Below are 24,502 nucleotides of genomic sequence, written 5' to 3' on the forward strand. Positions count from 1 at the left end.
AATTTCTCTAGCTTAGAATGTGAATAATGAATGAAAAATGACTAAGTGTCATATATATACTAGAGGTTCACGGCCACTTGGAGTTTACGGCCGTAAACTCAAGTGTCATGGCCGTGAACTCCTCTTTTGAGGGTTTAATGCCTATCTTGATGGATTAGAAGTTCAATTGGCATTCCCTTTCACTCATTCCTTTGGTGCATTAAGCTTAGAATGTCCATACGGACTCTAAACAGTGCTAAATGTTAGCAGAAGCAAGTTTGACTTGATTGAAACGATTAACTGTACAAGATAGAAATTTCGGGTTGTCACAGTACTTGAGGGTTGAAGACACCAATGCCAACCCATTCGGTTATATATCTAGGTATATAGGATGTTGCTATGCTATAGTGATCTGTTAGATCTGTATGATTATCTGTTTGTTGGTTATGTGCTTATCTGTTGTATATGTCGACATATTACGGTTAGGTTGAGGAAATACTGCTTTGTACGGAAGCCAACAAACCTCTATCTTATATATGCCTTGATATTGACATTGTGTTCTCGAGTTTTGTTCAAAGAAAGGGGCCGAAAAGAAAAATATGGAAAGGGAAAAGGAGAATAGAGAGTTATTATTTTATTTATCTTATATTGTTGGAAAGAATATAAGGAATCCGACCTTTCATAATGTTCTAGAGTTTCAGGTAAAAGAAAGAAAGCTTATAATTTGATAACTTTGTATTCAACATCACAAATACCATACAATTGTTAGAAACAGTAAAATACAATAATCACTATCAGAAACAACCAAATCCATCTATTGCTGGCTAAACCAAAAAGTTCCGGCAAAATCTCTTAACTCTGGCCATCAAATGATTATGCATTAGCTAAGGTGAACAAAGCATGATTTCATTCGTTAAATTTATCCAAACCTATTGAAAGCTTGTAATTCTCATTGGACAACAAGCATATGTATTTGAAACCATTTTAAAACTAACCTTTACCAACTTTGTTGATGTTGAGTATGGTGTATGTCTTATTATACTCCTTATCGCCCCCAATGGATGCAAAATATATTTTTTAAGACCAAATAGATCAATTTTCATCCTAATAATTTAATATAATCCTTGTATGTGCAAAAATGTTTGACAAATATGCCGCTTAATACATAGAGTAAATCACCAAATTTTGGATCAAATATCTAGGGAGACTGATAATCAGTTAGAGATATTGTCTCTAATGGTAGAAGAATCGATTGGAAAACATTTAGATTTTCGATTTTTGATTTGAATGTATTGCTAAATCTATTGAGGAATGTAACTAGATGTGCTAAGATGTTGAAAAATGAAGAAATTGTTAGATTTAATGATTTTTGTGTTATTGCAGGTAGAAATTTGTTTTGGATCAATATTTCCAGTATCCTATGAGGGTTCTTAAATATTGAAATTGGTCCCTAAGTCGACTAAAAAGAGTGTGAATCTTGAAAATGGGCAACAACCATTATTTTTGAAAAAAAGAAAAGATAGATAGAGAGAGAGAGAGAGAGTCTCAACACCTTTGGTACAACTTTACAAGGTGTTTTAAAGACAATGTGAAACCTATTCAAAATATGTAAGACCTAATGGATTTGGTACGACCATATATGTTACAGCTTATACATCATTTTACAAGTCATGCAAAATTTTGGCAAACTATGGGTTTTGTTTGGGGCTTTGATATGCACATTCCAATTTATTTAAAGGTTGTATAGAATTTATATGACCATACCAATTCATTTTATAGACACTTACACTTATTCTAGGGATTTTTTAAGGCTTTTGGTATGGTTTATAAAGTTATTTTCAAGCATGTATAGGGGTGCGATATGTAGGTAGTGTTTTTGGACACACACACTTTCATTAAAGAAAATACTTTTTTGTAGAGTTTACCTATGTACAGTATAGTGTAGATTTATTAAGCAAAAGAACAGTTGGGGTAAATAAATGTTTTTAAGGAACGGAGTATAAACATATTTATAGGTAAAATTATTGGCAATTTAAGAGAAAAAAAAGTAGGGAAAATCAACAAATGACCACAAAAGAAGGTGTGGTTGAAGAAAATGACCAAAAAATTGCAACTATCATAAAATGACCATGATTTCCATAGGAAGGGTCTCTGCGGAACTCGTTCAGCTATGATAAATTGGAAAATCTCGGAGGAAGTGACATGGGCAGGGGTAAATTCGTAAAAACACAAAGAAGACTTAACAAAATTGAAAGGGTGCTGGTTAAAAAATTAGTTTAAAATCGAAAAAATTGTGTTTGAAATCGAAAAAGTTGTGTTTGAAATCGAAAAAAATTATGTTTGAACTTACCAAAATCGAAAAAAATGTGTTTGAAATCGTTTGGAAAATTTTTATTTGAAATTGAAAAAACTTACCAAAATCGTTCTCTGGCATTATTTGTGAAAATTATAATTAGATAATCGACAATAATGTAGTTGCAATGCCAGAGGCTTGGCACAACCTGCTCAACTTTGTATCTTATATCTCAGGCTTAGGCTCAAAGAGACAACTAAGATTTTGTCTTGATCGTCCATCGTTTTTAATGATTCTCTATTTTTAGTCGTGAAGCTCTATACTTGATATGAGGACCTTGTATGACATATGTTCCACCGGGTTTGCAGTTAAACTCCCGGTTTTACATATTTGGACATTTTGGTGAACTCAATAGCCACAAAATCTTCATTACTTTACGAAACGGGATCCTGGTTTCTTAGTTGATGGGTGAAATGATTGTGTCGTTTTGATAATAGCAAGGGTGGGGAATGAATACCGGACGAATGGTAACCTGATGGAAGAGTTTGGCGTTGAAGGTGACGAATCGATTCCCATGCATGATGCATCCCTTGTGAATTTATACTTGTTTTATCATTTTTTGTGAGGTTTTGATAGTATGGATTGCTGCAATCAGTGATATGCATGGCAACTCTATCTAGCATTTTTGGGCAGCCTGCAGTTGGAAAAATGAACTGGTTCTTGCTATTGATGTTAATACCATAGTTTTCTTTAACTCACAAACTGAATGGGTTCTTGCTCAGTTTTCTTTGGTGCAGGGTATGTGGGATGGCCTCAGGCATGGAGCGTACAAGTCATCTGGATTATTAATTAATCATGGTAAACTACAAGGGTCAATGGTACCTGCTGCAACTCTCCTTAAGTGCTTATAACTTTAGTGCGTGGAAGTGGCCAGCACGGATGCATTAGAAAAGCTAAGCTTAAACTTTGGATTTGGAGGGGTGCGCCATGCCAAGGCAATAGTGCAACGCCAAGGCCAAGGCCACACTCAAAGACCCAAATAGCAAGCTATTGTGACGGATCTTTCCCAATAAAAAATAAGATTAATATCGAGTGGGTCGATGGCCCACATATCAGATATTAAACTGATAAGAACAGATACTACACTTGATCTTAGCCAAAAGGCCGAGAAAGGTATGAAATTTCCTTAAGCGAAAAGCCTTCCCTTTTGAACCCACTCAACATTCTCTGTTTGCTTTGTTTGAGGCGATGTGGGACTCATTAACTTTGCCCAGGTATTATTATTTTATTTTCTCATCCAGTCACATGCATGCAACCGACTCAACTAATGGCTTCACTGCAATCGCTTAATTTGCTTAATTAATATAGCTACCATATGTTAATATTAATATAAATTATAAACCATGAGACTACCCAACGCAGCAGCACAAAGAAATCTTGATATTTGTCATTAATTTTTTTAATTTACCCGCTTCTAATCCAAGTTACCTATTCTATTTATTTGTTATTTTCAGGTTTAAGGTTTCTAAGGAGAGACAGATATATATGTATCCTATCCTCATAACCACTTGATGATGGGGATGATTTGTTACTTGACTATGATCGATGCAACCTAACCAAATCTGAGTCAACAGAAATTCCGCATGGGCCTAACCAAATCTGAATCAACAGAAATTACGCATGGGTTTCTTTTTTGGCTTTGAACTCCCTCTTATATAATATAAATCACATACACCAACAAAGACAAGACGTCCGTTTGGAAATATATATTTATAAGGGAAAATGACATATACGCCCTATAAACTTTTTAGGGTTAACTTTTTTAGTCACGTAACTTTTTAAGTGACTTTATGAGGGAACAAACTCGTGGTCTACCAGTCTTTTTAGTGCTCTTGACTTGTTATAACCGGTTTGAGTGCCACATACCCAAAACTTAGGCCCCTCCCTTCTTCCTCCTGCCGAGCAACACCACCACAGACACCCATATGTGAGCTGCTTCTACCATCAAACACCATATCGGCCATGAAGATGGCCTAATCGAAGTTGAAGGCCACCGGAAATAGACCTCCCCACCTCCTTCTGTCGATCTTTCCAGCCTTCCCATCACCGATCTGCCACTTTCCCCTTCGTATTCCTGTTGGTCGGACCGGAAGGCAACAATCTAGAGGTCACCAGAAACCCCGTCTTTTGATCTAACGGCCTGGATGGCTTCCCATCTTGAATTGTTTGATTTATGCGGTTTGCTCACACTGTTGCTTAAACCGCTACAGCTGCTTTCATCACTTACATTGGTGCTTGTGCTTCCTCTACACATACTGCTCTTACCACTCTCAACAAGATCCATTCTTTCGTTCATTTTACTACTCCCATTTGTTATTGTAATGTTGCTAACTCCGTCACTTAATTTACCAGATACGGAGCTGTTGTTTGAAGTTCCTTGACCCGATAAACTCTTTTCTGGATCGAATGTATCTTCAGTGTCTATTTTATCACCTAACGATTTCTTGTTTGACTTTTTAGACTCTATTTCCATCTTTTATGTTAACTTTGTTGTAGTTGCAGGCTCTAAGTTACTACTCCCACTTGGGATTGCCCTACGACTATTGTTATCGTTTTCAGTCTCTACAACGTCGATTTAAAATCTTGATCTCCGGAAATCGGTTTATGTCCCACCCTCCACCTTACCGGTCGACTTCAAAGACAAACACCCCCTCTGAAGCCGTTGATCCCCCTTTTCCTTTCACATTTTCTGCTAGACAAATGAGACAAACGAGAGCATGGTCTAATTTCCTTGAGATTTGATTTTGCGATGAATAAGGTTTGATGGAGTGAGGGCTATTCAAAAGCACCGCCATCAAAGAAGCCTCCTTGAACTCTCCAAATTAAAGAACTTAAACAGAGCACAGTTGGTGATGTGGTAAGTTTGGTCAACAAATTGGAAAAATTCAAAGTCAATTTAGGGGAATTGGTCAACAAATGCCAATGTGGCAAAGGGGTAACCGGATGACCCCTTCACTTTGGCCAAAAGGACTTAATCGACCCGACAAAAAGGACTTGGTTCCCTCATAAAGCCATCAAAATAGTTTAGGTACTAAAAGGGTAAACCCTAGAAACTTCATAGGACGTATGTGTCATTTTCCCTATTTATAATAATCTTAAAACTAGAGTATGGGTAGGGGCCGCGCGAACGCAGGACCCGCTAACACAAATTATGACGTAGGTTCGACCAACTTGGGCCGACCTTAGACAGGCACCTCTCCGTAATGTGCAATGGAGATCACCAACCTATGCCATGGACCTTCTTGATCGCCGAAAGACCCCATCCATGTAAGTGACTTTTCCGTTCCCCTACCCTCACTTTTTATGCAACAACTACCTTCACTTTTCTTTTCTTCACCCTCCAATGTGGGATGGATTCCTATTCTTAATTCTTTGCCAAACTTAGATATACTCCTCTACCGTACTACATCTCTAACTTCCTGCTTTACCTTATTTATATATCCTAATCACAAAAACACAACTTGCCACACTCATCATCAACCCATATAATACTTGCTTGCATTTCATCCCTGCTATTACTTTACTAAATAAACAAAATATATTATATATCAGACTATCACCTCCATGCTTCTCAAGACAATGCAAAAAATCTTGGTGATGCCCTTGGACGATGTTGTGCTTCAAGGCTTGCAAAAGTGACACTCAGCTACATCTACCCAATTCCTTTATCGTCCCTTCACGCAAAATATTTATTTTGCAATATTTAGTTTTCAGGTACAGTCACGCTTTTGCTCTAATCAATATTTCATGCCTCTTTCTTCATAAAAAAATTGCCACTTATTTTAACAGTTTTTCACGTACGTATTGTTATACACAACTACCCGTGCGCATCCATGGCATAAAACCGCCTTATCTTTGACCACGACTCGACCATTTCGCTGAAAATTGATATTCCATGTGTAAACTGTGGATCAGTTATATTTCTGCTAATAGTAAAACTGATAATTAAAAACTATATATGCCTTTACATTGTGTTCTCAAGTTTTGTTCAAAGAAAAGGGGCCAAAAAGAAAAATATGGAAAGGGAAAAGGAGAACAGAGAGTTATTATTTTAGTTATCTTATATAGTTGGAAAGAATATAAGGAATCCGACCTTTCATAATGTTCTAGAGTTTCAGGTAAAAGAAAGAAAGCTTATAATTTGATAACTTTGTATTTAACATCACAAATACCATACAATTGTTAAAACAGTAAAATACAATAATCACTATCAGAAACAACCAAATCCATTTATTGTTGGCTAAACCAAAAAGTTCCGGCAAAATCTCTTAACTCTGGCCATCAAATGATTATGCATTAGCTAAGGTGAACAAAGCATGATTTCATTCGTTAAATTTATACAAACCTATTGAAAGTTTGTAATTCTCATGGGACAACAAGCATATGTATTTGAAACCATTTAAAAACTAACCTTTACCAACTTTGTTGATGTTGAGTATGGTGTATGTCTTATCATACTCTTTATCGCCCCCAATGGATGCAAAATATATTTTTTATGACCAAATAGATCAATTTTCATCCTAAGAATTTAATATAATCCTTGTATGTGCAAAAATGTTTGACAAATATGTTGCTTAATACATAGAGTAAATCACCAAATTTTGGATCAAATATCAAGGGAGATTGATAATCAGTTAGAGATATTATCTCTAATGGTAGAAGAATCGATTGGAAAACATTTAGATTTTCGATTTGTGATTGGAATGTATTGCTAAATCTATTGAGGAATGTAACTAGATGTGCTAAGATGTTGAAAAATGAAGAAATTGTTAGATTTAATGATTTTTGTGTTATTGCAGGTAGAAATTTTTCTTGGATCAATATTATCAGTATTTCTAGTATCCTATGAGGGTTCTTAATCATTGAAATTGGTCTCTAAGTTGACAAAATATAGTGTGAATCCTGAAAATGGGCAACAACCATTATTTTTGAAAAAAAAAAAGAGAGAGTCTCAGCACCTTTGGTACAACTTTACAAGGTGTTTTAAAGACAATGTGAAACCTATTCAAAATATGTAAGACCTAATGGATTTGGTACGACCATATATGTTACAGCTCATACTTCATTTTACAACCCATGCAAAATTTTGGCAAACGATGGGTTTTGTTTGGGGCTTTGATGTGGACATTCCAATTTATTTGAAGGTTGTATAGAATTTATATGACCATACCAATTCATTTTATAGAAACTTACACTTATTCTAGGGATTTTTTTTCTAGGGCTTTTGGTATGGTTTATAAAGTTATTTCCCAGCATGTACAGGGGTGCGATATGTAGGTAGTGTTTTTGGATACACACTTTCATCAAAGAAAATACTTTTTTGTAGAGTTTACCTATGTAGAGTATAGTGTAGATTTATTAAGCAAAAGAACACTTGGGTAAATAAATGTTTTTAAAGAACGCGGTATAAACATATTTACAGGTAAAATTATTGGCAATTTAAGGGAAAAAAAGTAGGGAAAAAGTCAACAACTGACCACAAAAGAAGGTGTGGTTGAAGAAAATGACCAAAAAATTGCAACTTTCATAAAATGTCCATGATTTCCATAGGAAGGGTCTCTGCAGAACTCGTTCAGCTTTGATGAATTGGAAAAGCTCTGAGGAAGTGACGTGGGCAGGGGTAAATTCGTAAAAACACAAAGAAGACTTAACAAAATTGAAAGGGTGCTGGTCAAAAATTTTAGTTTAAATCGAAAAAATTGTGTTTGAAATCGAAAAAGTTGTGTTTAAAATCGAAAAAAATTATGTTTGAAGTTATCAAAATCGAAAAAAATGTGTTTGAAATCGTTTGAAAATTTTTTGTTTGAAATCGAAAAAACTTACCAAAACCGTTCTCTGGCATTATTTGTGAAAATTATAATTAGATAATCGACAATAATGTAGTTGCAACTTGCTCAACTTTGTATCTTATATCTCAGGCTTAGGCTCAAAGAGACAACTAAGATTTTGTCTTGATTAGTCCATCGTTTTTAATGATTCTCTATTTTTAGTCGTGAAGCTCTATACTTGATATGAGGACCTAGTATGACATATGTTCCACCGGGTTTGCAGTTAAACTCCCGGTTTTGCATATTTAGACATTTTGGTGAGCTCAATAGCCACAAAATCTTCATTACTTTACGAAACGGGATCCTGGTTTCCTAGTTGATGGGTGAAATGATTGTGTGGTTTTGATAATAGCAAGGGTGGGGAATGAATACCGGACGAATGGTAACCTGATGGAAGAGTTTGGCGTTGAAGGTGACGACTCGATTCCCATGCATGATGCATCCCTTGTGAATTTATACTTGTTTTATCATTTTTTGTGAGGTTTTGATAGTATGGATTCCTGCAATCAGTGATATGCATGGCATCTCTATCTAGCATTTTTGGGCAGCCTGCAGTTGGAAACGTGAACTGGTTCTTGCTATTGATGTTAATACAATAGTTTTCTTCAACTCACACACTGAATTGGTTCTTCCTCAGTTTTCTTTGGTGCAGGGTATGTGGGATGACCTCAGGCATGGAGCGTACAAGTCATCTGGATTATTAATTAATCATGGTAAACTACAAGGGTCAATGGTACTTGCTGCAACTCTCATTAAGTGCTTATAACTTTAGTGGAAGTGGCCAGCATGGATGCATTAGAAAAGCTAAGCTTAAACTTTGGATTTGGAGGGGTGCGCCATGCCAAGGCAATAGCTCAACGCCAAGGCGACACTCAAAGACCCCAATAGCAAGCTATTGTGACAGATCTTTCCCCATAAAAAATATTATTAATATCAAGTGAGCCGATGGCCCACATATCAGATATTAAAATGATGAGAACAGATACTACACTGATTTTAGCCAAAAGGCCGAGAAAGGTATGAAATTTCCGCAAGGGAAAGGCCTTCCGTTTTGAACCTACTCAAAATTCTCTGTTTGCTTTCCTTGAGGCGATGTGGGACTCATTAACTTTGCACAGGTATTATTATTTAATTTTCTCATGCAACCGACTCAATTAATGGCTTCACTCCCTTCTAGCTAATTAATATTGGTAGTAGACTGCAACAGCTTAGTTTGCTTAATATACCTAGCTACCATATTTTAATATAAAGTATAAACCATAAAACTAGGGTATGGATAGGGGCCGCGCAAACGCAGGCCCCCGCTAACACAAATTATGACGTAGGTTCGACCAACTTGGGCCGACCTTAGACAGGCACCTCTCCGTAATGTGCAATGGAGATCACCAACCTAGGCCATGGACCTTCTTGATCGCCCAAAGACCCAGTCCAGGTAAGTGACTTTTCTGTTCTCCTACCCTCACTTTTTATCCAACAACTACCTTCACTTTTCTTTTCTTCACCCTCCGATGTGGGATGGATTCCTATTCTTAATTCTTTGCCAAACTTACATATACTCCTCTACGTGCTACATCTGTAACTTCCTGCTTTACCTTATTTATATATCCTAATCACAACTTGCCACACTCAATCTCAACTCATCATCAACCCATATAATACTTGTTTGCATTTCATCCCTGCTATTACTTTACCAAATAAACAAAATATATTATATATCAGACTATCACCTCCATGCTTCTCAAGACGATGCAAAAATCTTGGTGATGCCCTTGGACGATATGTTAAAATCGCAAGTGATCTTCGGTACAAGCTAGACCAATTGTTAGCACATCGCACCTAAACTCTATGACCTTTTTCATAAGGTGAGAGCACGGAAAAGGGTAATTAAATCAGATGTTGTGCTTCAAGGCCTGCAAAAGTGACACTCAACTGCTTCTACCCAATTCCTTTATCGTCCCTTCACGCAAAATATTTATTTTGCAATATTTAATTTTCAGGTACAATCACGCTTTGTTCTAATCAATATTTCATGCCTCTTTCTCGATACAAAAATTGCCACTTATGAGAATACTTTTTCACGTACGTATTGCTATACACAACTACCCGTGCACATCCATGGCATAAAACCGCCTTATCTTTGACCACGACTTGACCGTTTCGCTGAAAATTGATATTCCATGTGTAAACTGTGGATCAGTTATATTCCTGCTAATACTAAAACTGATAATTAAAAACTATATATGCCTTTACATTGTGTTCTCAGGTTTTGTTCAGAGAAAGGGGCCGAAAAGAAAATTATGTAAAGGGAAAAGGAGAAGAGAAAGTTATTATTTTATTTATCTTATAGACTTGGAAAGAATATAAGGAACCCGACCTTTCATAATGTTCTAGAGTTTCAGGTAAAAGAAAGAAAGCTTATAATTTGATAACTTTGTATTTAACATCACAATAGTATACAATTGTTAGAAACAGTAAAGTACAATAATCACTATCAGCAACAACCAAATACATCTATTGCTGGCTAAACCAAAAAGTTCTGGCAAAATCTCTTAACTCTTGCCATGAAATGATTATGCACTAGCTAATGTCAACAGAGCATGATTTCATTCATTAAATTTATCCTAACCTATTAAAAGTTTGTAATTCTAATGGGACAACAAGCATATGTATTTGAAACCATTTAAAAACTAACATTTACCAACTTTGTTGATGTTGAGTATGGTGTATGTCTTATCATACTCCTTATCGCCCCCAATGGATGCAAAATATATTTTTTAACACCAAATATCAATGTAGTAACCATCTTTCTATAATCTGAATGTGAAAGCGGAGTAGCTCGCCGAATCCAAAGTGTCTATCTCTGCCACCAGACTGAACTATTTGATAGGAAGCCTACAGAATGGTCCTGTATGCCATCTTGGTGGGGAACCTCTTCAGCCACGTGAGGCTGGTGAGAAGGCCCGGGAAGCACCAATGCGCTATCGAGCGCTTGCCTCCGGAGTGACGAGTGCTCGACAAGCACAACCAATCACGAAGGTAAGGGCGGCGGGGCAGCCCATTTTTTAAAAGTGGACGTGAGCGCGTTCACCCCGAGGAAGTCGACCAACCTAGATAAAAAAACAAAAAATAATAATAATAATAATAAAGAGCCTGTCCCCATTTGAAGGAAAAGAAGATAAAAAAAAAGCATAATAAAACTTATTAGGAGGAGAACCGGAATGAAACGCCTGAACTGGGAAACAAACTTAATTAATTTTCATCCTAATAATTTAATATAATCCTTGTATTCGCAAAAATATTAGACAAATATGCCGCTTACTACATAGAGTAAATCAACAAATTTTGGATCAAATATCAATCAGTTAGAGATATCGTCTCTAATGGTAGAAGAATCGATTGGAAACCATTTACATTTCAGATTTATGATTGGAATGTATTGCTAAATCTATAGAGGAATTGTATTTATGGATTCTAGCCTTAGATATTAATGTGGGTTAAAATATTAAAGATTGAATCAACTAACTAAAACCTTATCTCTTATTTTTGATGTCAGGAAATGGTGATCTTCTTCCTCCTCATCCACCCACTCAAAACTCAAACTTCACTCTTCTATCAATTATGTCAAAATAAAAGCTTATTAGTCCAAACTATTTGGACTGGATGCGAAATTTGAAGATGACATTTCGCTATGAGAACAAGGAGTATGTTCTGAATGTGAATTTCGACAAGGATCTGGCCATTGATATGGCCTCAACTCTTGTCAACTAGTTATGATCAATTTATCCTAGCTTATCATTTAAAAAAAAACAACAAAAAAACAACATTAATTGAGCTACATAGTCTATAACAAACTGCTAAAGCTGGAATGTAAAAGTCACATTCGAACAGTAGTGTAAATGCACTTGTCATGGCCATTCAACAAGGAAAGGGGAAGAAAAGGAAGACTTATTCCCAACCCAAATGGAAAGGAAAATCCCACATTAGAGAGCCCAATGGTGGGCCAAAGGGAAAGTTCAACTTTGATTCTCCTTATGTCGGTGATCCAAAAGAGGTCGTGTGCTTTCATTGTGGCCAGAAAAGACATTGGAAGAGAAGTTTCCCCAAGTACTTGCAAGAAGTGAGAGAAGCTAAAGGAAAGGTATCTGGCTCCACATCTGGTATGTACTATATAGAAATCAATAACATTCAATTTTCAAATTCTTGGATCCTTGATATGGGATGTGGTTTCTATATTCGTTATGATATATAGGGACTAAGGGAAAGTGAAAGGGCCGAACATGGAAGTTGAACCTGATCATGGGGAATAGATGTATTCCGGCTGTTACCAAGATTGGGACTTATGAGCTTATGTTTGGTGATAGTGTTAGGTTTGATTTAGAAAATTGTTGTTATAGTCAAAAATGACAAAAAAAACATAATTTATTTTCATGGTTTATTTATACAAGGTTATCGTTATGTGTTTGACAATAATGATGGTGCAATTTTAGTTTATAAAATGTTATCCTTGTAATGGCATGTATGAAATTGTTTTGTGTGTTAATGACCTTAGCAATGGTGTATTTAGTATTAGTTCTTCTAATGTTTTAGACCAGGCATCCTTATGGCATTGTCGTATTGGGTATATAAACAAGAAACGCATCGCCCAACTCCAAAAGAATGGAGTGTTGGAATCATTTGACTTGAAGTCAAATGATGAATGTGAATCTTGTCTATTAGGTAAAATGACTAAATTACCTTTCATGGGAACTTGTGAAAGACGTGAAGGAATGTTAGACCTCATCCATACATATGTATGTGGTCCTTTAAAGTCCGACACAAGGGATGATAATTGCTACCATGTGACATTTACTGATGATTATATTAGATATGGCTATATCTATTTAATCAAGCATAAGCCGAAAATCTTTGAAAAGTGTGAAGGGTTTAAGCACGAAGTAGATAATCAATTAGGCAAGAAGATAAGGAGGATCCTATCAGATAGAGATGGATAATATCTTAGTATCGGTTTCAACGATTATCTTAAAGAATGTGAAATTGTTTCAAAATTGACCCTCCCATGACACCACAACTTAATGGTGTAACTGAAAGGCAAAATCAAACCTTACTTGACATGGTTCGTTCCATAATGAGTCAAGCATTATTCCCTATATCATTTTGGGGGTATGCCTTAGAGACAACCACCTGTATCCCTAATCTCGTTCCTACCAAGAAGGTTTCCAAAACACCTCATGAAATGTGGAGTGGGAAACCTCCCTCACTCGTACGTATCAAAGTCTGGGATTTTAAGGCTCTCATTAGGTGTGATACCTAAGATAAACTAAAACTCATATGCTTCGGCTATAGGATCAATCATGTATGTTATGACTTGTACTCACCTTGATGTGGCTTATACTTTAAGCATGCTTAGCTGATATTAAGGAGATCCTGAGGCAACTCATTGGATAACAGTGAAGAACATACTTAAGTATTTACCGAAAACCAAAGATATGATCTTAGTTTTCGGTGGAAAATATGAACTTAAAGTGAGTGGTTATAGTGATGTAAATTTTATAATGGACCGGGATAATAGTTATTCGTAATTTGGCTGGATATTCTTGTTCAATGGTGGAGTAGTAACTTGGAAAAGTTCCAAACAGCAAACAGTGGCTGATTCTACTTATGAGTTAGAGTACATTGTAGAGAGCGAGGTAGAAAAGAAAGCAGCTTGGTTGAAGAATTTCATTAGTAACCTTAGAGTTGTTCCGTAAATCCAAGAGCCCATGGAGATTTTATGCGACAATGAAGGTGCGGTTGATTTAACCAAAGAACCAACATATCATGGAAGATAAAGGCACATCAAAAGAAAATACCAGTATGTCTGTAACGCCCGCAGATTCGGGCTAGTCAATTTAAAGACAATAAGCGTCAAAAATGACTTTTTGATGGAAGATTATTTAGAAGGAGCAATCTTAACCAAGTGGTAGTATATGTTACAAGGGTTCCGTACATATAAAGAACGCCGAAATCCGAGTTATAACTAAGAAGTTATGACTCGTTGAAGTTTCGCGACAGAACCGGCACGGCACCGGGAGACGTAAATAGTGAATTTACGATAGATGACTTTTTAGCCTTAGTGATCTAAACAAAAGTTGTAGTATATGTTAAACCGAGAACATACAAAAAAGAACGCCCAAATCTGACTTCGTATGAGGAAGTTATGAATTTTCTAAGATTTGGCATAGCAGTGCACGGCCCGAAACTCGAATTTTAGTTCGAGCGGTTTTTGGCCTACGCAACCTAAATGAGAGTTGAAGATCTCATTAATAGGAACTCAACGATAAAAAGACAGACGAAAACGGAGTCCGTATGTAGAAGTTATGAATTTTACGCAGTCATTTAACGGTATAATCTTCTCATACTATTAAATTTAAAAATCGGTCGAGAATTAGCCGATGAAGTCAAAAGGAAAGTTGTAGATCTTGTCTTTACCTACACGTGGATATACAGAACGTTGAAAACGGATCTCGTATGCGAGAGTTATGATTTTTCTAAGTCGGGAGGGTGTTGTGCGAAATCGGGTGACGTGGCGCAATCCTGGCTGTTGCTTCCTCCCCAAGGCTAGCCACCAGATAGTGACACCTGGCCATGGACTCGACGAGTAGGTCCCCCTACTCGACGAGTATAGCTGCCAGGCAGCCTATAAATAGAGGTGTCGGGTGAAGCATTCTTCTCACACCTTCCAACTTCACTTTCTCTCTCTATACTCTCTATCTAAACCCCACCCCCCCCCCCCCAAAGCCTAGGGTAACTCCCTAGCATGAGGCGGAAGCCCCAGAGCACCTGACGGCTTCAAAAAGAAGAGCCTTTGGCTCAGAAACTCTGCTTCGGCGGAGCCCGGCTTTTGAGAAAAAACCCGCTGTAAGTGAGCTACGCCTACCATACTTTAAATATAGCTTATATATAAATATAATATCGTTATTGTGAACCTATAAATAAGATTCATCAGTGATTCAAAGTCGTTATACTGATTGATCTACTTACGGGAATGATGTCTAGGCTGTGATTTAGTGAGGTGTTTAAAGTGGGATTTCCAAACAGTATACCTCGTATACCAAACGGACCCTACCTCCGATATGATCCTACCTGGTTGTTCCTTACTTGATAGATCATGAAGTAGACTTTGAGTTAATGATGAATCTAGACTGATAATTAGTCGCAATAAAGATTAGACTAAAATTTAGCAATAATAATGCTAGGTTTCATCGAATGAAAATAGAATCGTTAGAAGCGAAGCGCTGCCCGAGTTTGGAATCATCACTTTAACAAGTGAGTGCATAGTTACTTTCATCTTACACATAGATATGAAGTATTTAATATAAATCACGTGCTGTGAGTGCATAGTTACTTTCATCTTACACATAGATATGAAGTATTTTATATAAATTACGTGCTATGTGTGCATATTATCTGTATACTTGTTATCTATGTTGGATGAATGATTTTATACATGTTTTAAATTATTTAAACTGTATATGTATTTTATATCTACAAATATGTTGGGTAAACATGGGTAGATGAACGAGGAGGGATGAAAGAGGATATAAGTAAACATTGGCGACTATGAGACTTAGTGCCTAAACCCTGGCAACTATGCGACGTAGTGCCTTTTGTATAGACCCTGACGACTATGAGACTTAGTGCCTAAACCCCGGCGACTATGCGACGTAGTGCATGTTGTATAAACCCTGACGACTATGAGACTTAGTGCCTAAACCCTGGCGACTATGCGACATAGTGCCTGTTGTATAAACCCTGACGACTATGAGACTTAATGCCTAAATCCTGGCGACTATGTGACTTAGTGCCTGTTGAGTAAACCCTAGCAACGATGGATTTCGTGCTGATTCCTTAGGATGATCCTTAGGAATGAATGAATGAGGAATAGCTAATTCTTAGAGTAGATCCTTAAGAGTAAATAAGATAATGGGGATGGGTAATTGGGTTGATTATTTGATGTTTAAACATAATAATTATATTATTGTAGGTTGAAAACCCTATGTACTCACCAGGTTTCCCAACCTGACCCACTCAAGCTTATTTGAATCACAGGTGCCGATACGAAGCTACATTACACTGAGAGATTAAAGAGGTGTAGATCACTAGTGTAAATGAATGTAAGTTATGTTTATGCTTATGTTTCTGTATTGACAATGACATCCCAAATGTTTTAAAAATGAATAAAAATACATTTCTTCGGAAATGCTTTGATAATGTATTTATCATGTTTTTCTGGGAACAAATTCCGCAACATTTTTATTAAAAGAGATACTCTGATTTTTATAAAGCATAAACAAAATCGGTCTTTTCTGGCAGTGAAAATGGGGATGTCACAGTTGGTATCAGAGCATTAGTTTAATCGAACTAGGAATATGGTTTATTTCTAGACTTAAACTTAGAATGCTAAGCGATGATCGTGAGGAGTGTGTCTAATAATATTTAGGTAATACACCTAAATAGACACAAACACTAGCTAGGGAAAATGCCTAACATGCTTTTATGTGCTAAATGATTTATGATGCTAAATGTATGATCGGATCTATGGTATGTTGCCGACCGGATTTGGAAACTTTATGTGTTCAGATTTCTAAACGTTTAAATACGGTATTAGAACTGGCATGTAACTTTTCGGAGTGATAGGGAGGTTCACACGTCGATCGTAAATAAAATCTCTCCTATCTTAATTCTCGTCATTACACACCAAACGTCTGATTTGGTGTATATATCAAAATGGCAAGAACCCGAAGTGGAGTCGGGAACGCAAATGGAAACAGGAATCAACCACCAGTGATTGAGCAAATACCTGTTGTAGTAGCCGCTCATGGGCCAATCACGATGGTCGGAGTGCAAGCGTTGATCCAGATGATGTTGGATCGTCAAATGGAGGAAACAACGCGTTTACTTCAACAAAATCGAGATGAACTTACGGTGCCTATTGAACAACCCGATTTGAATGACGAGCAATCTGAGGAAGGGAACGACAGCAGGACCGTTGGTCAAGCTGATCCACCGATGATTAGGAGGAACAATCAAGATGACGGAGTCGAGAGGAATGGATGCAAGTACAAAGATTTTCTAACTTGCAGTCCATCGACTTTCACTGGGAAGGAAGATCCGATCGGAGTCATGGATTGGATCTCGGAGATGGAATTAGCCTTTGTGACATGTGGTTGCAAGGGCAAGCTACAAACCACGTTTGCAGTACGTCAATTTAGAGGAGACGTTGTTCGCTGGTGGAACACCTTGGGGAAGACTCTTGTCACACCCCGAAACCGTGATGGCAGAATCGTTCCGGGGTGGAGGACGTAATGCGTAGTGTCACAACAATTGTATCATAGCAAGCATAGTAAACACAACCAGACATTGAATACATATATAAAAAGGTTTACATTGTTTAATACATAGTTCTATCCATATCAAAGTAAAATGGTAAGGACGTGACTCTAACGCTCCGACTTCTCCGAACACTTGGAAGTACCTGTCTACTAATTCCCTGAGAATACAAGCAGTTTTGAAGAATATTAGCATAAAGCTGGTGAGTTCATAAGCATTTAGTTTTGGTGGAAAAATTGTCCTTTGATCCTTTTGGAAAGCGTTCCTCCAGAAAATCCTATATTTTCTTATGAAAAGCGTGTTTGAAAACCCATTCTTTCCATGACTTCCAGGTTCGTACAGGATATGTACAATCCAATGAGCCGTGGAATGAATATAAATATCCGTAGGTTGTAAAACAATCCGTTTTGAATAGTCGGTTTATCCCGGGAAAATCCTATATTTTCCCTAAAGGTGGTTGGTTGATTATCCGTTTTAAACTGAGGTTTGCAAGTATCTACCATACTCGTGTATATAAAAGCAGTTTTCTTTTAAAAACCCTGGTTACACCCAGAGAGGTATATTAATCTTAAAAACTAAATAAAAGAAAACCGTGATGAACTAAGTCCTGAAGATATTATTATTAATACCCTCCAGTAATCTATCGGTCATTACTTTGAGGTTAGTTCACTTGATTCATTATTACAAAAGTAAATTCATGTTATCTAGGTTGTGAGTTTCATAACCATAACTGACTGGATATGGCCCGCAACGGCCGATATCCTTAATGACTTTGTCACCCGCAGACCAGCCGGTCCAACTGTAGCTAGCAGTGAGGTGCGGGATTGTCAGTCCTGTATAGATCTATACACAACAGTCACGCTCTCCCTACAAGAGATTCTGGTCACGAGTACTAGTCCTCCACTCTGTTTTTTGTGGTGAGTGTTACCAAGGACGTGTCTCAAACATAGCCTAACAAATTTACAAGTAATAATACCGAAAATCCTGTTTATGATTTGCATGAATCCTTTTATAAAATGATACATAATAATACATGATTCACAAGTTCATTGTTCTAGTTTTGAAAATTGTTTTCCTTATTAAAAGCATACTGAAAATATAATTATCTTAAACAAAATAACATATTTTGAGCACAAGTTTCCTTATGCTTTTGTTTGTATTCCCCATGAAAACGTTAAAAACACGGAAAATGTAAGGGTATGAACTCACCTCGGGTGATTTGAATGAAGGATCGACACAAAATGTTGGGTGTTCAAGTGAAGCCTTGAATATGACTTGATCCTAGATAACATGTAAGGGCACATAAAGGAGTCAAATGAAGGTATTTCACCACTAAATGTGATGGAGAACCACTCTAGGAACTTGGGACTACTTGCACTAAGTGTTAGAACCTTGAAGGATTGCATGAGGGGAGTGTATGGTCACCTTTAATGTGTGTGCGGCCATGGGTGTGCGGCCCAAGGGGTGTGCGGCCGTACACTCATGTTGGAAGGTGTTCTTGGGGTGTTTCAAGGTTCATACTTGCAATCCATGAAGTGTCCTAGGTCTAATCTCGATTGTAGTGCAAGTTAGGGGTCCTAGAAGTGTGTTTGTGGCCCTAACTTGGGTGTGTGGTCGCACACTTGAGTGTGTGGTCGCACACTAGGGTGTGTGCGGCCATACACAGGTGTGTGCGGTCGTACACCCCACAAGATGATGTCCAAAATGCCATTTTCAAGGTGCAATAAGGCTAGGGTCATGTCTATCTCGAGTATGGAAGTCAAACTCTCACTTTGGAGGGTGTTTTAAGGGTGTGCGGCCACCTTAAGAGGGTGTGCGGCCGCACTCACTTCCTACACAAAGAACATGTCCGTTTTTGCACACTTAAGGCTTAGATAGAGGGGTCTTTCATGGATTGTAAGCTAGAGGAAGAAGTACTCACGTTCTTGAAGCCTTGGGAGGGTTTGTGGTTGAAGAAACTTGAGAGAAATGATGTTGTGTGCTGCCAAGGTGTTAAAGGAATGAAAGGAAAGGGGTCTACCCTTTATATAGGAGTGTGTGTGCTGTCAAAAGTGAGTGTGCTTCTAGGAGGTATGTGTGCGGCCGCACACCCATGTGTACGGCCGTACACTCCCTCTAAGGGTGTGTATGGCCCTGTTTTGACAGTATATCACTTGCTGACTCATTTATAAACTCAACCTTGGTCATACTCAAGCTTAGAATCACTTAAACGAACCCTCAAACAGAGTAAAGAGTCAACAAAACGCGTTTAACTTTGATTGAATTGGCTAAGTGTGCGAGGTAGGAGTTTCTGGGTTGTCACAACTCTAAGCCCCAATGAGCCCCTGCAACCGACTTGGGCAGAGTTTTTGGTGCATTTCAAGCGCAAGTACTGCTAAGTCGAAAATTTGCTCGAGCTAGAAAACCAATTGTAACACCTGGTTCTTGGTACGTATTCTTTTATCAAATCTTTAAATGTTTAGCATTTTGGGTCTTGGACTCGGCGAGTTGAAGGACCAACTCGCCGAGTAGAAGCGGGATGGGACGTGGGGTTTAAGTGATGTACTCGGCGAGTCGGATCCCCGGACTCGGCGAGTAGACCCTGGACAAAAACCCTAATCCAGGGGTGTGCACCCTATTTAAACACCTTAACTCGGCCTCCTTCGTCCCATTTACTCCCAGAAGACCCCCATAGCAAACCCTAGCCGTTATTGAAGAGTTTTAAGGCATTTAGAGTGATCTTGGTGATTTTGTGGTTCAAGGAAGAAGGAAAAGCTTGAAGGATCAAGAGGAGGCTAAAGGGATTCAGTTGTGAGCATCATTTGCAGTCTTCAGAAGGTATAAAGTCTATACCTTGCTCTTTCATTTGTTAGATCCCTCTTTGGGAAGATTTAGGGCTTTTATGAGCCATTTTGGTAGCCAACCATGTTGCAAACATGGTTGGGGGTTTGAGCTTCTGAATGACATCATTCAAAGAGTCACTAGGCAGATTTGGGTTGCTTTTGCACCCATGAAAGGTTCCATGTGCCATATGAGCTTGTTTTATGTCCTTTTGAGCTCAAAGTCCCATGCAAGCACGTAAAGGTTGTAACTTTACGTGTTAGATCGATTGTAGAAGCTTGGATCTATCTTTTGATCAAAGGATGTACATCAGAAAGCAAAGATTTAGGGTATGGACGTGACCAACTCGGCGAGTCCACTATTGAACTCGGCGAGTCTAAGGGTTTTGCCCTTTCTGTTGAGGGTCAAAAGAACCCAGTTGAGTATGGAAAGGTTTTAAGGGGGTCCCAGGGAGTGACCCAACGTTCTGGACTAAGCCATTGTGCTGGAAGTTCATGGGACTCGGCAAGTGCATGAACGGACTCGGCGAGTCCAAGGGAATCTCCTTAGAACTCGGCGATTTGTTCATCAACTCGGCGAGTTGAGGACAGATCTGGTTCATCAGATAAAGGCCAACTCGACGAGTTGTTCATCAACTCGGCGAGTCGGATGAGTTTTCATGGGGCGTTCGAATGAGAGAAGAACTTGTCGAGTTGACGGCCCAACTCGACGAGTAGGGTCACGGATGAGGACGAGTAGAGAGTGAGGGACTCGGCGAGTTGACGGCCCAACTCGGCGAGTCGGGTCAACTGGAAGTTGACTTTAACTTTGACTTTGACTTTGACTTGACTTGGTTGGGGGTAAATGGTCATGTTACCCTAAGTATAGAGATCAGTTTCTAACTGAGTGTTTATGGGGTTTGTAGCCGGAGGATTTCCGGAGCAGCAGCGGACGGAAGTTTCCCGCACAGATTATCAGCAGCCACTTGTACGAGGTGAGTTACCTTCCAGTAGGGGTGGGTCTACGGCCACAATGCCGGCCCACCAATGAGGAGTATTTAGAAGATGATTGTCTTTGTGATATTCATCTTGGTATGGTTATGTGTTTGGTTATGAGTTATATATGTATGATATGTTACGTGCATGGTAGGGATAGTTTCCCTGATAGTGGTCCTTAGGACCGAGGGGTAGGTCAGTACCCGGATATGCCTGACTGTATGCTTATATCTTGTATTGTATGTTAGTGGTAGGGGGTGGAATAGTCCCTAGTTACCGGTTGAAAGATACCGATGAATGGTTACCGGTTGAAAGATACCGAAGAATGGTTACCGGTTGAAAGATACCGATGAATGGTTACCGGTTGAAAGATACCGATGATATAGTATGGTATGTGGTATGATGGGGGAACTCACTAAGCTTTGTGCTTACGGTTTCAGTTTTGGTTTCAGGTACCTCTTCGTCTAAGGGGAAGGAGCCGGCGGCGTAGCATGGCATCACACACACACACATGATTTTCCGCATGGTGTTCTCTGGGATTGTACTCTGATATGACATTTGTTTATGTTGTGGGTTTTAAACATGATACTTGGTTTTTTGAGATGACGTGTTTATACAATATTTTCTAATAAATGTTTTATGAATTAATTAATCAAAAATGAAATTTTTGGGCTTGAATTTTGGGATGTTACAAGTTGGTATCAGAGCTCTGGTTTGAGGGATTCGGACACACCCTCGGGGGTGTCTGGACTCAAACTGAGGGGCTAAAAGATTTGTACAATAAAATGGTTTTCTAAAAGTCTAAACGGAAGGGTTTTAAGAAAAACAAGGTGTGTGATGCATGCAACGGCCGGGCTCAAGTAAGTTTCCCCAAGATACCCATACTTGTTATATTATGCTATATGGTTTGATTCGGAATTGCATGCTAGAATAGGACTAAGGATCTAGGAAGATGCCTTGTGTGCCTGATATATGATTCTGATAATTGCATGCTAGTTAGGGCTAAGGATCTAGGAGGATGCCTTATACGCCGGTTGTATGAGCTGTATGCTAAGACTGTTTAGTCAGCAGTAGGATGGCCTGTATAGGTTATGCCTGGTTTGGCTACTCGATGCACGAATGCTGCTTGCTTTGTGCTATGGGGGTCCTGGCCATTTCCAACTAACTAAGGAGCGGATATGTAACAGTATCTGCAAGTTAGTTAGGGGGAGATAATAGGGACTCCTAATGCAGTTGATGGCGGAGGGTAGGTCGGAGAGTGCCCTAGGGAAGCCTAGGATGAGGTCAGTGGAAAGGGTATCGGTAAAGGGACTTGGCGAAGTCGAAGCAATCCGTGAGGAAAGTACAGGTAGATGTGGAAGGTAGTATGGGCCCGTACTACTGAAAGCAGAGGACCCGTACTCGAATCAAGGAGGGCCTAGATGGAACCAAGGACCTTGGAGAGGGTGTTAGATCTCTCGAGTATATGTATGATCCTGACGTTTATGCGTGTATTCTCAGCATGGTGACCACACGACATGGAGCAGGAGGTTCCGGATCAGGATCAGGCTCGGGATCAGGCTCGGGTGCAGGATCCGAGCAGGTTGATGACGGGTTGCGTGAGTTCATCGCGTATGAGATCACGAGAGGCATCCTTGAGTCGACCCCTATCATCTTCGGGTCGATCAAGGAGGGGATTGTTGAGCTAATGGAGGATCGCCTCCGAGCATTCAGGAGTGATATGGCGTCTAGCCAGGTGGGCACGCGCACACTGTCCTTCAAGGACTTTCGTGGGAGTGGTGCGTCAGATTTCCATGGGGTGAAAGACCCCATTGCTGCTCGGAGATGGATCGCAGACACTGAGTCTGCGCAGCTGACGAGCTTCTGCCCGGAAGGGTCGAAGGTGAGGTATGCAGCAGGTTGCTTGCGAGACAGGGCCCGAGATTGGTGGGAGTCTGTTAGTGACTCATTGGGAGCCTCGGCGGTTGAGGCTATGACCTGGTCGGACTTTGTGACCAGATTCAGGGCGGAGTTTGCGCCAGCTGTGGAGCTTCAGCGGCTGGCCAGGGAGTTCTTGGATATGAGACAGACTACGGAGACTGTGGCGGAGATCACCGCCAAGTTCCGGGAGAGGGCATTGCTGGTGCCCCAGTATGTGGGAGACGAGGATATGAGGAGGACCCGCTACCACGACATGCTACGAGATGACATTCGGGAGCATGTTAGTTTTTCGGCTTGCCCTACCTTGGACTCCATGGTTGCCAGGGCTAGGGAGAGGGAGATTGATCTGGAGCACATCCAGAAGAGGAAGGCGGTAGATGGGCTGACGACCGGGGCTTCGGGGAAAAAGCCCAAGGGATCTGATGGTAGGCCGAAAGGCCAGGCAGGACGGGACCGCTGTGGGAAATGCGGTCGGTCACACGAGGGGGCTTGTCGCACTGGGCCGGGTTCGGGCTGCTATAAGTACGGCAAGGTTGGGCATTTTGGCAGGGATTGTACTGCCCCCGCCCCCGCAGTACAGACGACAGACCTGATTTGCTTCCACTGCAATCAGAGAGGCCACAAAAGGGCCAACTGCCCGAGATTGGCAGCAGCGCCAGCAACGGCGCCGGTCTCAGGGACACCGCGGGTTGCAGATGGCCGGAAGGTCAAGGCAGAGGCTCCAGTGGTGCGGAGCTGAGCGTTTCAGCTGACAGCCGAGGAGGCACGCGCTGCACCCGATGTGGTGACGGGTGTGATTCTTTCCCTTTGATTTATTTTTATGATGTTTATGTTATTGATATGTGCTCTGTTTAGGATCGTTCCATGTGAACGGCATCCCGGTTTCAGGTGTTGTTTGATTCGGGCGCTACCCGATCGTTTGTTTCTCTTGCGCTCAACACGAGGTTTTCCGAGTCTTCGGGTATGTTGGATTGCCCTCTAGAGGTAGAGATTGCAGACGACCGTTCGGTGCGAGCATCGACGGTGTTCCGAGATTGTGTGATGAGATTATTCGAGGAGCGCTACCTGGTGGACCTGGTTCCCATACCTTTGCGGGGGAACAAGGTCATTATTGGCATGGATTGGTTGAGCCCCAATGGGGCAGTGATCGACTACGCGCAACAGTTGGTGCGGATCAGGACCCCAAGTGGGGGAGAGCTGGTGATTCAGGGCGGGAGGCCACAGCGAGGACCAGCTTTATGTTCAGCAGCGAGAGCTAG

At 39.7% G+C, this 24,502-nt stretch overlaps 4 non-coding genes across 4 annotated transcripts; all 4 read right to left on the reverse strand.

Annotated features, from left to right (window-relative positions):
* Positions 1-3,247: 3,247 nt before the first annotated feature.
* On the reverse strand, positions 3,248-3,449 carry LOC145110017 (U2 spliceosomal RNA). The gene has a single exon (XR_013709413.1). It is a non-coding gene; the product is annotated as a U2 spliceosomal RNA (small nuclear RNA).
* A 1,995-nt stretch (positions 3,450-5,444) lies between these two features.
* On the reverse strand, positions 5,445-5,607 carry LOC145110657 (U1 spliceosomal RNA). Its single transcript, XR_013710020.1, has one exon. It is a non-coding gene; the product is annotated as a U1 spliceosomal RNA (small nuclear RNA).
* Positions 5,608-8,986: 3,379 nt separating this feature from the next.
* Positions 8,987-9,181, reverse strand: LOC145110039 (U2 spliceosomal RNA). Its single transcript, XR_013709433.1, has one exon. It is a non-coding gene; the product is annotated as a U2 spliceosomal RNA (small nuclear RNA).
* Positions 9,182-9,436: 255 nt separating this feature from the next.
* On the reverse strand, positions 9,437-9,600 carry LOC145110631 (U1 spliceosomal RNA). Its single transcript, XR_013709996.1, has one exon. It is a non-coding gene; the product is annotated as a U1 spliceosomal RNA (small nuclear RNA).
* Positions 9,601-24,502: the final 14,902 nt, after the last annotated feature.

This window comes from Lactuca virosa, chromosome 4 (assembly GCF_052849685.1).
Source record: "Lactuca virosa cultivar CGN04683 chromosome 4, Lactuca_virosa_CGN04683_v6, whole genome shotgun sequence".
NCBI lineage: Eukaryota > Viridiplantae > Streptophyta > Magnoliopsida > Asterales > Asteraceae > Lactuca > Lactuca virosa.